The sequence below is a fragment of the Rhipicephalus sanguineus genome, unplaced genomic scaffold (genome assembly GCF_013339695.2).
Source record: "Rhipicephalus sanguineus isolate Rsan-2018 unplaced genomic scaffold, BIME_Rsan_1.4 Seq79, whole genome shotgun sequence".
NCBI lineage: Eukaryota > Metazoa > Arthropoda > Arachnida > Ixodida > Ixodidae > Rhipicephalus > Rhipicephalus sanguineus.
Genome location: NW_023615995.1, coordinates 25,119 through 40,001, shown reverse-complemented (window position 1 = coordinate 40,001; position 14,883 = coordinate 25,119). Strand labels below are relative to the sequence as shown.

Genomic DNA, 14,883 nt, shown 5'->3' with positions numbered 1-14,883 from the left:
CACTGCGCTCAAGGTTGGTTTCTAGCCAAATGGATTCTTCGATAGTTTCTAGGTCTTTCCGTCTAACGGATTTCAGTGCATTGTCAATGGCAATCAGCACGCCACCGCCTTTCTGCTTGGTTTCACTGAAATCTTGGTCACTGCGGAAGGTGGTGTAGGTCGGGGGAAAAAAGTCAGATGAGGGAATTTCAGCGCCTAGCCAGGTTTCAGAAATAGCAATAATAGGAAAAGAAGACGAAAGAACATTAGAGAAAAGCTCTCGTGTCTTGGTACGTAGACCACGAGCATTTTGGTAGAATATGTCTACGTTACACGGCACTTTCGATTCCAGTCACTTGCTCAGAGGGATGAAGCATGTCATCGTGCAGCTCCCCACGAAATGGCTTGAAGAGGCATCCGAGGGGCCACATCGAAGGGTCATTCAGGCGTTGTGGTGTTTCCTTGTCGACTTCGATGTAGAACGAAGAATAGGACGGAAATTTGGTTTGAAGTCGCCGGCAGGAGATGGGAGACAGATCGAATGAAGCAATATGTTTTTTGATGTCAGCAACAGTGGTGTCCGGGCTCAGCTTCGTAACAAAAATGGCCTTTGGCCGTTGTGGCCGTTGTGGCCGTTGAGCTACAGATATATTCGATGTTGTCATAGCTCCAAAAGAGGCGGGTTTCTTCTTTCTTTCCCCCTCAGTCACCGCTGCATAAGAGGCTGTCGCAGGCATCACACTGCCACGCTCGGACGGTTCTACGTCAGCTGGCGGCGAATTCGAAGATGAATGAGTTTTGGAGAGAGGTGGTTCAGAGCAGGCAGCTTGCTCGGAAGTCACTGATCGCTCAACGATCACATGCGCTGGGGGGATCACAGGTGCCTTCACTGCCACTCCGGCCGTGCGGCGCGTCAGATCCTCACGCAGGAAGCGGACCTCTGCACGAAGGGAGGCGACCACGCGGGCTTGTTGTTCAACACCGCGGGAGTGATCCTTACGGAGGCGCTCGTTGTCTTCGCGTAGTTGGGATACCTCGTCGCTGAGGAACGAGATTCCCTCCAAAGCGTCGAGGAGAAGGCGGCGCAGCCCGGCGAGATCGCCATCCGGAGGGGTGCACGTGGAGAGGGAACCGGTTTGAGAGCTGCAATGCTCATCGATGCACGCCGCCGAGTTGTCTTCGCTGGGCTTACCAGCAGCACGGCTCAGATCACATAAATTGCAGCAAAACGAGCGCGATCCAGACTTCAGGAGTTGCAGCTCTAATAATAATAATAATAATAATAATAATAATAATAATAATAATAATAATAATAATAATAATAATAATAATAATAATAATAATAATAATAATGATAATAATAATAATAATAATAATAATAATAATAATAATAATAACAGTTGAGGTTTAACGTCACAAAACCACGGTATGATTATAATGGTCGACGCGATGGAGGGCTGTGGAAATTTCTATCATCTGGGGATCTTTAACGTGCACCATAATCGAAGTACACGGGCCTCAAGCATTTTCGCCTTCATGGAAAATGTGGTAGCCGCAGCCGGGATTCGATCCCGCGACCTCACGACACAAAAACTTTGGGTACACACTCATAGCCTTCACGCGACATGATTTTCGTAAAGGCCTGCCAGAAATGAAAAATCTCATGCTTCTGAGTAAATAGCGATTGTACCAGCCAGTCGCTTTCAAAGGGGACAAAATTTTTGACATCAAGCACCATCCTTTTCGGCAGAAAAGACTTCACGGCCATGAAATTCTCATTCCTATTGCTGCCTACCTTGCGATGCGGTCCTTGAAAAATCTACAATAGAGTATTTTAGTTGTGACGCTATACCCTATACAATTTGCGCTACAGTATTACCAAATTCCGTAATAAATGCAGCACAATCCGGAAACGTTTTACGTGCGCGAGTTGCTCGATGCGTACGGTAACATGAGGAAATGATTTCAGTTGCTGTTACAGATATTGCACATTAAACATCGACGCTCCGAGCGCAGTGGTACGGTATTTTAGTACTCACCGTGCGGTAATCAGGGACAGCGCGATTTCTTCTACCCTATCGCGGCGTTAGCGTGACTCTGCGACATGTTTCCCTCCCCACCCTTCCTGCCCGCCACCCATATCAGCCAAAGAGATCAAAACCGGCAGCTCCCTGTGCACCTACTTCCCCATATTCTTCCTTTATACCTTACTACATGGCATTTCTAGCCTTTACGGTTCTCCTTTCTACAGTACTCTTCATTATTTTTTTCTTTTTTCCAGCTCACAGTAAATATCCAGTCTAAGAAATGGTTAGCTTCCCTGCCTTCAGCATCTTTCCTTCTTCTTTCTTCCCTCCATAATTTCTCATGTCAGCCTCTATATCCTTGTATGCACCCTAATACCGTTCTCTCTTTCCTCTCCGCTCTTTGCTTCCAACATTGCTCTTCCCCTCCTCCGCTTTTGACGTCGTAGGAGCGTGAACAAGACGCGCATATAGGAAGGGAGTTGATGCCCTGAGGAAGATAAGCGCACTTGTCAAAACGTTGGCACCCGTGACATTCCATGTTCAACTATTTCTCACCTTTATGCATAAATATTACTTCATTTTCAAAGGTAAAATATTTCTGAACGTTATCAGCAGCAGTTCTTGCTTTACGCTCTTCAATTGGTTGGCTTACAGGTTTAACGGTCCAAAGCCGCTCTGGCTATGAGACAGGTCATAATGGAGAACTCCGGATGATTTATTTAATGTACACTGATATTTCACAGTACGCGGGCCCCCAAGATTTCCGCGCTATTAAAATGCGACCGCCGCGGCCGCCGTCAAACACGCGTGGTCAGAGTGAGCCGCCAAGCAACGCAAGCACTGTACCACAGTTTGATATTTATGCACCTTAGCATATCTATGCACAACTTTCCAGATATTTTCCTTGCCTTCAATAACCGTTGGGCTCATATGGTTATGCCCAACGAAAACGCTTATCTCAATAGCTTCCACGTTTTGTTAATTTCATTGCGCCGATATAGGTTCCGATTGGTTTAATAGTTTTAGATTGTATGAATTTTTTTTTCGCGTTTCTTCTCCGAAAGCATGTATTTTTCTAATATTCACACTAAGGGACATGATGACGTAAAAGGTATGTATAATACTATCCGTCATCACCAAGAGAGGCATTAGCTAATGATCCCAGGGATCAGGCTTGTGAACGTAAACGAATACCTAAGTATAGCAAGACAACTTGGTTTTATCGCCACGGGTTCAACAGCACGTATTCACGTGACGTAAGCAGAAGTATGACGTATGATGTCATTGGTAGAGCAGCAGGTCGCTGTCGACACTGGCTCAGGGAAAAATGCGAGAACGGCGAAGAGGAACGGCATAGTGGCCCCTCTCTCACACGGAACAACCACTGTCACTGGCAAAATAGCAATATTTATGCAGGAACAGGTAAAACATTGCCTTCCATTAAAACTCAACGGCGGTGGTACGACATTTAACGTGACGTGTCTGCTCAGGTCACGCGAACCTAAGTTGTTTAGGGGCAAAAAGACTCTCCCTGTTGGTACCTAACATCATTGGTGGCAGTAGGTACCTAACAATTTGCATGCAGTGACACAAAAGCAAACAGAACACAAGCGCTAGCTTTCAGCTAGTGAATATATGAAGCAACACAGACCATGCCATAGCATAGAAGTGCATGATTGACAGTGAACGCGTATGTCACATAGGCACGACTACTAACTGGCGAAAATTGGCCCGAAGACGCGCAAACTGTTTTTTTTTTTTGCGCTACCTCGATATTGCGCCACCGCAACGAGTTCCCGAACAATTTATGACTACGGCCTCAGTAATCTCCCTAACTATATATTTCTTATGTAGAACTATCAAGTGAGCCTCTTACAAGTTTGGTTGACATTCGCACGTGTTGCATTGAGTGGCAAGAAGGCAATCTTTAAAACAAGTGTCAAGAAAGGGCCGCAATTATTGAAGTCTTTCAATGCACATGAATCATGGGGTAATGATGCTTCACAAGTGCCGCGTAGTATATCATGAAACTTCGGTTCAACGTAAGATATCACAATTTCATGACGTCATCACGTGACGCCATATCACTGAAATTTCTGCGGTGAGTATGACGTCATCCTTAACTCACTCTTATTCTACGTGATGACCCGATGACACCTAATTGTCGCATGGTCAAAACTGTGCCGATCCCGGAGGCAGCGCAAAAACTTTAGCGGCCTTTTAAGAAACTGCAGTCGTTACTCCCGTTTAAAGTTAAACGTGTAAGGATGTCAAGCTGACGGTGTCCCGTTTGAACGCTATCTGCCTACAGATAACTGCACCGAACAACGGCGGTCTCATCAATGTATTGTCACATAGAAGAGCAAAAAAAATTATTTCATGCGAGGTCTAAGAAGTTTAAGAGGTGCAGATTGCGCAGATTCCCTAGGTAAGTAAGTGTGGTCTGCTTCTAAAAATACGTGAAGGCGCCGAAATGGCACAGAGGGTCGTTTTTGCTATCATCGTTCTGAAAATGAATGCGAGTGCGAATAAAAAAAGACAACAAATCTAGAAGCTCGGAACCTTCGCCATGGTTCATGGCGAAGGTTCATGCATAAAATAGTCTTCATATAATAGCCAAAGGCAAACGCGTTTAAATGCACATCACACAAGAAGAAAACGAACATAAAACTGCATTGCCGAAACGCAATCTCGTTTTTTATACCCCTAATGGAGCGCTGTAGATGAGGTTTGATTAGATTTTCCCTTTAGAATCATTCAAGTTTCAAGGCAACAGTACATTTTGTTATAAAGTTAAGCGAGTGTAACGTATAAAAATAAAGATAATAATGAGCGTGTATAGAAATTTCCATAATATTAATTCAGCCGCATATAAATATTTCATTTCACCAGACGTATGCTAGGACAGTAGTGTGACGTCTGCGTTCCTTACGGGTAATTAATTTGCAAACATCAGAAACGCTCGATAAATTTATTCTCGTAGACTGACGCATTTAATTTCAACAGCCACCTACGCAAGATTCGTGCACGCAGAAGAGTTCCACATGCAAAACTGAGCTATGCAGCATTTGTTCGGTGTTGTTAATATGTTCAAGCAACGCGTGGCATTTACGCTGAAATGTATCTCTTCAAATGTATAAATCCTTTGTAAAAGAGTTCCTCCGTCAAGGGAGTCGCGCTGCATACATTTCGGAATTTCAAAAGATAGTGAATCTGCAGAAAAATCAGCTAAGGATCTGGAATAAGTAACCACAGCTGAACTAAACCTACGTAGTGTCGTTTGACGTCATGGGACAATGCTTATAGTATTTCTTTATATAGAGCTTAATTGAATAATCAATTGAGATCAATTATGCGAAATGTTATCATGGCCTTTTGGCAAAGATTATTTAGTTGTGTCGTAGATAAGGTTCAGACACGATCGATCCTCTTTTTTTTTTCGCAAGATGCGTGCTGCATGGTTTTCGTTAATCGTTCAAAAAAGCCAGCGAATTAAAGCCACGTGACAACGCTCACACGCTATCGTGTTTTAGAGTTATCATCCCTGCTTCCTGCAAAAGAATCGCGTAAATTCTGTCATTATTCATGTGATCTGTTTAAGTACATCTGCAGATTCACTATATATTCCGGGTGTTGAAAGTTAAGCTTTATGGTTTTGTTAAAATTCAATGCTGGGAAGAACGTGAAAGTCACCTTTGCGGATAAGTTGTGTATCCAGGGGTACACAAAGTGAGACAATTATTATCGCTGTCAGCCGCCCAATTAACGAAGTATGAATAATGAACTTTTTTTAATAACTGCAGCAAGCGGGCATGTTTTTATTGAAAAGTCGGAGCCAGTCGCGTTTCTAAACAGTTCAACTTGGAAGAATTCTTCTAGAATGTCTGTGCCCCCAGATATTCCGATGCAAAGTTTAATTGCGGTTGGCATGATTACGCATGCAAGACGGTGAAGAGCGGCGCAATGTTCCTCCCTGATGGGACGAGCATTCATTGCTTGCTGTCGCCAACCGGTAGCAAAAACGTAACCGTTATCATATTTGCCTATGCCTTCGACCCGTTGTCAGATTAAACGCCGCATGCAACTGCCGCGGCACATCGCGGAGGAGCTTTGCGCCAGTGCGCAGTGTCTTGTATGCGTAATCACGCAAACCGCAATTAAACTTTGCAGCGGGATATCTCGGGGCACGGACTTGCTAGAAGAATTCTTCCAAGGGGAGCTTTGTAGAAACGCGACTGGCTCCAACTTTTCAATACTAACATGCCCGCTTGCTGCACACATTAAAAAAGTTCATTATTCGATCTTAGTTAAAAGGGTGGCTGACAGCGATAATGATAGCCTCACATGGTGTCTCCCTGGATACACAACTTACATGCAAAGGTGATTTTCATGTACCTTCCAGTTCTGAACTTTAAGAAGACCATAAAGCTTAAGTTTGAACACCCTGTATAATGTTGACCTGCCGCGGTGGTCTGGCGGTGATGGTGCTCGACTGCTGACCCGAAAGTCGTGGGATAGAATCCCTGTCGCGGCGGTCACATTTCGATGGAGGCAAAATGCTAGATGCCCGTGCGCTTAAATTTAGGTGCACGTTAAAGAACGACCGGTAGCAGGAGTCTCCGGAGCCTTCCACTACGGCGTCTCTCACAATTGAATCGTTGTTTAGGGATGTAAAATCCCAACAAGTGTCTTATTAATACATCTAATACTGCATCCCGCTAGCGCTAGCGAGACTTCTTGCAGTAGATGCGTTAGCCCCAAGAAAAAGTCCAATGATGTTACCATTCATAATATAACTTTTCTTTTTTTAGACTAAGTAATAAATGAAGATTCCCTGTGACTTAGAAAAAAACGCGCCGCGTTATTCGTACGGTTCTCAATGGGTTGTTCTGGCCATTTTGGGGGGCCGCAGCTAGTCACGCTGCTCGTCAGCTTTTTCTCCTTGCCTCCTTCATCTTATGGTTGATGAAAAATAAAGGACATATTATTATTATTATTATTATTATTATTATTATTATTATTATTATTATTATTATTATTATTATTATTACCTTTGCATATCTGTTTTGGTATTGTGGCCTCCGCGATTAGTTCCTGTAGCACGCAGCCGAAGCCAATCGCAGAAGCCACGTTTACAACGACGAAATCTAAGCTCGAGACGCGCGGACTTACACATTTGCTGAGCGACCTTCTTGCACAGCTTCCACACCTTTGCAGCTGATGCATGAAACGGAGTATAGGTGCTGTTTTCGGCCTGGACGCTATGGTGGCTTTGTTCGGTGGATCCAAGTGCGGCATGCTACCGCCAGGATTTCGCTTTGGCCAAGGGCTCACAGCTATCCCCGAGATAACAAAGCATGTCGTTTCGCTGGACTGCGTTACAGCTGTGTCGCAAGTATACTTCCCGCTGTTGCAAGGCCCTACTAAACTTATTGGGTGAATGGTTTTGCAAGGTGCTACGTCCTCAAGTATATAGGCCGTACAAGCAGGACACGTTCCCCAGCACATCACGGCTCGGCACCGCAGGACACTTCATAAACTCAAGCAAATCGTTTCCCAGGTGAGCTATTTGAACGCCCAAGTCTGTTTTAGAATTTTTAATTCGAACCCCTGCGTTCTTGTGCGATCGTCATTCGCTACGGTTCGTTGCGAAAGGTGTTTGACTAGGGTGGCTCTTTTTTCCTGTGCGTCTTGGTTTTGTTAACCTTACGGTCGCTATTAACACGCTTCCTGTTTCGTCAGATGGTAGAGAACTTAAATACTGTCTCTGAACAAACGTGCTTCTAATACTGCTTCAATTGACTGGGTACGCTTCTGCGTCCTTCAAATCGCCCAGAGACTGTAACGGGGACAGGCAATTATGGTAGCTTAGAGTCGCATGTAGCGGTCTGGTATTGAGGCCGTTCAGCGTCTTGATGATCGGTTAACTTGTATTCCGCAACAGCAGCTGTCTTGATAAGTGCGCTCGTTACCCTTAGGGTCGGCAGTTGGGCGTGAATTAAAAGCTAGCGTAACACACGAACAAGCCTCACATAGGGCTACGGCCAACGACGCAAAAAAACTGTCTGCGCAGGGGAACAGTCAGATTGCAGATCAGAAACGTGGATGCAGAAAGTGCAAACGATTATCTATGTGCGCTTGAATGACTAGGCTACGTGGCTTCAGTATCATATTATCAAAAGGGTGCACAGCACTTGTCTTGAAGTGAAGAAAAATTGCCCAATATTTCGATTAAGTGATTTTAAAGGAAAATGGAGCATCCCAACGTCAGGCAGTGACTTTAAAGATACACAGTTTTCAGTTAGTGGGCAATTTCAGCGGACTTTCGGACAGGCCGGTAGTTCTGCCCACGAAACAGGTAAACGTTTATTCAAGTTACAACAAGATGTTAGTTATGGTGTGAGCTGTTAATTGTATGATTAAAAGGGCGATGCTGTTGTGCAATCACTAAGAAAGTTACGAGCTGAATTGTCGAGTTCCTAATCTAGACACTGCAACAAGACTAACTCGCTACTCAACAACCTTCACCGTTTCACCATATTTAATATTTTACTTAGTATTTGCCGAAGTGATTAGACGAGAGGCTGATGTGCCAAACAAAACCTGCGTGTCTGTGTTGTAACAGTGGGCGCTTTCTGTTGCTTCTTGGAACCTATTCGGTCGCTACTTCTGTTTAAGACGTGCTCAATTATAGCTCTTCGTGGCAACCGGCACGTTCATCTAATGGTTATGGTGCTTGACTGCTGACCCGAAGGTCGTGGGATCGAATATCGGTCGCAGCGGCCGCATTTCGATGCAGGCAAAGGGCTAGTCCCATGTGCATACACTTACGTCCCATTTAGGTCCCTCCATAACAGCGTCTCTCCTAATCATATTGTGGTTTAGGGACGCAAAGCCCAAATAATATTTATTATTATAGCACTTCGTCGGAACTTGCGGGTACCCGCCTCATTACGTGAAACGGCACGTCGCCTAGGAGAAACTCATCCGGCGCGCACCATTCCAAGCGTTGTTGCATCAACATTACCCCCGAGACAAAGCAATTTTTGGCAGTTTGTAAGAGGAAATTGTAGACGCCGTGCCCCGTGTAACCTAGTATTGTTTGGTTTACTTGTGCACGGAAGCGTAAACTAGAAACGGGCGATTTTTCCCGAGTATGTTCATAAGGCGCTGCGAAGCCCCATTCATGTACGTAGTACGAAACGCATCAGATTTCTGCTACGTTCTCCGAAACGGCGTGCAATTGCACTACGGAAGATTTCGTCCGTAATGACACAAAACCAAGCAACGATAATAGACATCACACATGTACACGTGAATAGTTAAAACACTGCGACCTTCAAGCCAGCGTATACTAGATGTTTACTTGTGTTTACATATTGCAGGAAGAACACTGGACAATGGGTGAAACGACAAATTTTTATTGCTAATTCTTCGCACCGTCGTGGCAACCATGTCACAGTTTCAGCAAGAAGCTTACTTAGAGAAACCCACCGCATCCAAAACTTCCATGACGATATCTGCAAAAGACATCATTTTGCTAACTGTGATCATGTTTCATATACCGATGCTCTATAAACGAATACAAGCTTATTCTAAAATGCTAGGTGTTTTGATTTAAGGTATGTTGTTGCGCTGGTTGGTTCATACTTTCAGCAAAATATTTAACCGCGCAAAGAAGAGAGGACGCAAAAAGGAACACGGACGCATACACGAAGCGCATTAGCGCTTCGTGTGTGCGTCTGTGTTTTTCTTTCCTAGATCCGAGTATGCAAACTTCGAACCACGCGTCCCATGCTCTAAAACTTCAGAGGCGTGATTCACTTAGCATTTCTTTTACAGCCGCAATTATTGTGATTAGTCCGGCGCACTAATTAATTAATGACTTCTCCACCATCGGGACTGAGTGAAGTTCTTTTTTATGAGCAACGCTCTCCTTGAGCGTTTTTTTTTGCGTGTGAATCGGGAGAATACATTTTTGTTCGCTCTCCGTGCTGCATTTGAAGAATAATAAGTAGTGTGGACCACAGTTGTCGCTTGACGTCTGGTCTAGAGAAGAAGCTACGAAATTAAATTAATGCATGTACCAGAGTGCTGCGCCACTTGGAATCTCCACGTTTCACGTATTCCCGGCGTTCGACAACACAGTACGAAACACAGAAGAGAAACAAGAGCGCTCTACACCGCCTTTCGTGTTTTATATATATAAAATATTTTCTGGAATTTTGGAAATTAATGAAACGCGGCCTTCGTATGTCGCACCTTTCTATAACGAGTGAACACACACGACAAGGATACAATAAAATCTGGCCAGACATGCTTATGTAAATACACCCATCTTGATCCGTAGCCCCTTGAATAAAATAAAATTTCAGGTCGACGAAAATTCAGATATATTCTAGCCATCTGGAAAGCCCCGGTCTAAGATTCAGCGACGAAAATTCTTATTTTCTTCGAATGAAGCGATGCCATGTTTTTCGAGTGATGATGCTTTTGGGAAGAGCGAACTCAAACAACTATTACAAGGCTATGTTAAGCGATCCTAATTACAAATCAAAATTACAACTATATGAGAGCTTTCTTCGCAAACCAGCAGACCAGAATAGCGTTTAAACAATTTGTGCACCAATAAATTCTCGTGAGAGAAATATGTTCATGTCAAGGGTGACACTGATTAGAGGCGGCAGCGCCGTGTCCCGCATAAACATCTGTTGTACATAAACTTGTTTGCAGGCACTTCGGTAAAGACTTGCGCATATAAACGCTGCCTTGCATTTTCGATCGCCTACGACCTACAAGCTCAGTATTTTCAAGGTAATTTTCAGAAGCACAAAAATCGCGTCATACCAGATATACCAGATATTGCGTCTCCAACAGAAGGCTTTCGAGGTGACACAACGGTCGATGGACCCTTATGTACGGGAAGTTTAGGAAGTTTAGGAAGCGAGAGACCAAAACGTATAGGTTCTGCATCTTCACAGATTATCCCATCTGGCATCATAGACAAGAGAAATGCAAGCGCGGCCACAGCGGCAGCAATACGAAGGCTTGAAACCTTCGCCATGTTTTATGCACTCGAAAAGCTGCGTCTTCCGCCTAACAGCTAGACCGTCTTATATACACATCTAAACTGATTGCAGAAGAATGCAATGACAGACACAACGCCAGACTTTGTCATCCTGTTATCAATCTCGCTTCTTACGTCAATATGTTAGCGCTGAAAAAAAAACGAGCATGACATCCATTATTCTTGATTACATCAACGTATGAAAACAAAAAGATTCGGTGCTACATTGTTAAGCGGCAGCATCGCAAAGTGTAAACGTGTTAATCAGCGAAATTATGAAAATGCACAAAAATAGCGCAGTCGCATGCAGCTATGTAACATCACAAGACAGTCTGAAGTGTCATTACGACGTGTGCGTTCCTAACAGATCATCAATTTTCAAACCTAGGTGATAATAATGATTACATTACTCTTGCCTTACACATTCTCCTTGGGCAGCCACCTATGCAATATTTCGTGATCGTTGTAGCACTCTACGTAACAAACAGTGAAGTGCAGCACATGTTACTTGACGGCACTACGCTCAGCGAACATTTATGCTTTAACTCATTAAATTTAATACCGTACTAAATACATTTTTTACATAATACATTTTTTTCATCAGCACACGAAAATGCTGTTGCGTTTATCGGTAAAATTTACGATAGATGTGAAAGTGAGCAACTGGGCGTGTTGATATTGCATAATTCGAAATAATAGGTGCAAAGAAGACCGTGGATAATGAGGGAGACACACGCACAAAGCGCCACTGCCAACAATGTTTATTCCAAGAGCAGTGCTTAAACGACAGGCTCAGAAAGCATTGCAACTATGTTAGGAATGGCAGAGAGGGTCACCTGGCAATACATTGCAGAGATTGCAAATGTGTACAAGATTTTCGCGCATGCACCGTGATTGGCAAAAGTCGATACATGCGGAATAGATTAATCATTCAGGCAAAAGAGCTTATTGAAGCCGGTGATTATTGCGTGAGCGTGGCCTCCGTATCTTTATCTCAGAAAGAGTTGCGATATCTGAATGCGACAGCGCAGCAATGAAACGTGACAACACTCTCTGCACAAATAGCACCTGTTCTTTCATTGAATAAACATTGTTTGCAGTGGCGCCCTGTGTGTGTGTCTCCCTTTTCGTCCGTCGTCTTCTTTGAGCCTACTATTTCGAATTACGATAAATATTTTGCAACCTATTCTAACCTGAATCTAACGACACTCAAGGAACACCACCTCTTTGATTGTTTATATATTTTGAAGAATAATGTAACTTCTCCATGTTGTTCTTGATGGAGAACATTTCATTTTCTGCACACTCAAATACTCTACAATATCATGCCCTAAATATTGTTCGGTATACAGATCTCATTCAGACATGTAATTTACAATTCTTCCCTCGTACGATTAAGGTGTGGAATTATTTGAACAGGAAGGTAATTGAATGCCCTTGAGATAAATTTTTTGCTGCTATTGAACATTTTCAACGGTTGTCTAAAATATACTGCTCTTTCTCAACATATGCTATAACCAAATGTTTGGCAGCAGTATGCGGAAAATGTTTTCCTACACCACTCTGTGGTTCAGGTGTTATAGTTCCGAAGCATAGATTCTTAAGTATACAGGGCGCATATCCCTTTTAATCTCGCCATGTTTGTTGATGTCGATTCGTTGTTTAATCAAAAACCAGTTTGATCCGTTTAACACGATGTCGGTACACTCAGTCCGTATGTACAATGTCGATCACATTTAAGGTCGTTAGACGTGATCAATATTTCAAGCCTTGTGAAACAATGGTATTCTAATTCGCAAATGAAATGATTCATATATCTTGGTGTCGATAAGCAGAATGATAATTTTAGATGCGAAGCATCTATTGCTCGGGTAGTCTGCACTACCTGGTAGTCCGCCACTCACACTACGCATGCGCAACTCTCCTCCTTCCCCCTCTCCAACAGCTGCGCGTTACTCTCTTCACTTCTCTACCAGCACCTGCTTGCGCTTCTTCTGCGTTCTCGCTTCTACTCTCGCAGCGCATGCGCTACTCTCTTCTAGTCTCCTCTCCTTGAAGTGGTAGAGCGCTGCGCGCGTTCAGTCCAGCGCTTGCTTCGGTTGACTCTCAAATGCGGGCTTGACATGCCAAAGTTCTGCCCACCGCCGCGATGAGCGCCAGCGCATGCGCGTTCCCTCCCCCTCTCTCTCTTCTCCTACGCTACCTCCCTCTCACGCGCCTGTCGACCGCGTTCGAAATTCTCTCTTGCGCAGCTCCGCGATGAGCGGCAGCGCATGCGCGTCCCCTCCCATCTCTCTCCTCTCTTACGCTGCCTCCCTCTCGCGCGCCTGTCGACCACGTTCGCTGCTCGCCCTGTGAGAATTAACGGCCAGGCTAGAGGGAAGACACGACGCGCGTAGTGTTCCTCTTCGCGTTCCACGACGCGAGGTTGGTAGCATGCCCGAGGTCGGTAGCATGCCCAACGAACGCCAACGGAACGCGATCATGCAAGTTCTCCGGCTTCGCGACGCCTCATGGTCCCCTTTAGCGGGAGTTGGTGCAATTTTTTTCGAATTTTGTACTAAACGTCAGCTGTTATGTTGACTTGAAAACAAATGAGAAGTTCACCTGAGATCTGGACAACCCTGTACATCCGATTTGTGGTACATCCTCTGCTGAACAATGCTGCTACGGAAGTACCATATTTTAAATGCATAATGGTACGGCCCTTTGCTCGCAAGGGAACATGTTCTTTCGTCTACACACCGGACGGAACACTCAAGGCCGTGTATTTGGGTGCGGGACGGTGTGAGCTGTATGCATTGCCATACTTCAGAGATTACGAGCTTCATTCAGCAACGAACGCCGGCTAAGTGGCAATTTGCGAACGGGTTCTCTGAAATGCCGTATCTTATAATCATATCGTAATTTTAAGGCGGTAAACCCCAACAATTATTATTATTGTGTTCAAACGTTGTTGTACCAACATTACAACTCAGACATGAACCAATTTTTTGCAATTTGTGACATCAAACTCTGATTTCCCTGTTCGATGTTACTCAGTAATATTTGAATCACTTGCTGGCAGGAGCTTTCATTAGAGACTGGCGATCTTCGTCAGTAATGACACAAAACCGGGAAACGGTCATAGCATTTAAGAAATGCTTGCGTAGGGGCTAGTTGGAATATAACGAGTGATAAAAGCAGCACTGCAAAGTTCACAAAGATTGTAGACAGGAACGACACGGATGAAGCGCATGTGCTTATTTTATGTCGTTCCTGCCAGTCGTCTTTTTAAACTTAGCAGCGCTGCCTTTCATCCATCATAGCCATAACACGCTTGCACAGCACACTGTTGCTAGGATAATTAAACTTTGTAACTTCGAAACCAGCATATGCTAGATGCTTACATACTGCAGGAAGGGCAGTACGTCATGGGTGAAATCACAAAGTTTATTGTCATTCTTTAATTCAGCAATGCACCGTCGTGCCAAGCATTTTTTCGCATTGCTCAGCAGGCCAAGCCAACGTCTCAGGAGGGAGATTGCATAGGCACCCACGGCATTCATAATTCAATGACTAGATCTTCAAAGGCACAGTTTTATCATCTCTCATTCTTTTTCACCATGAGAGGCTTTATGAACAATAGAAAGTATTGTAAAACACTGACTGTCTTGTGTTGCCGGTACTTCTATCCTAATGAACTACCATAGTGATAGCCTAAGTAATAATAGCTACGTTTTGCGTACTGAGAAATAGACATATTGATAGGTCCTTTTGATATTGCATCAAATATTCTTGCCAGGTATAACAAGTAATATTTACTTCTTT

At 44.0% G+C, this 14,883-nt stretch overlaps 1 long non-coding RNA gene across 1 annotated transcript; it reads right to left on the bottom strand.

The window, feature by feature from the left end:
• Nucleotides 1-9,411: 9,411 nt before the first annotated feature.
• LOC119378345 (uncharacterized) lies at nucleotides 9,412-11,100 on the bottom strand. Its single transcript, XR_005180989.2, has 2 exons — nucleotides 10,854-11,100; nucleotides 9,412-9,526 (listed from the first exon to the last, which is right to left on the bottom strand). It is a non-coding gene; the product is annotated as an uncharacterized LOC119378345 (long non-coding RNA).
• Between the last annotated feature and the right edge of the window lie 3,783 nt (nucleotides 11,101-14,883).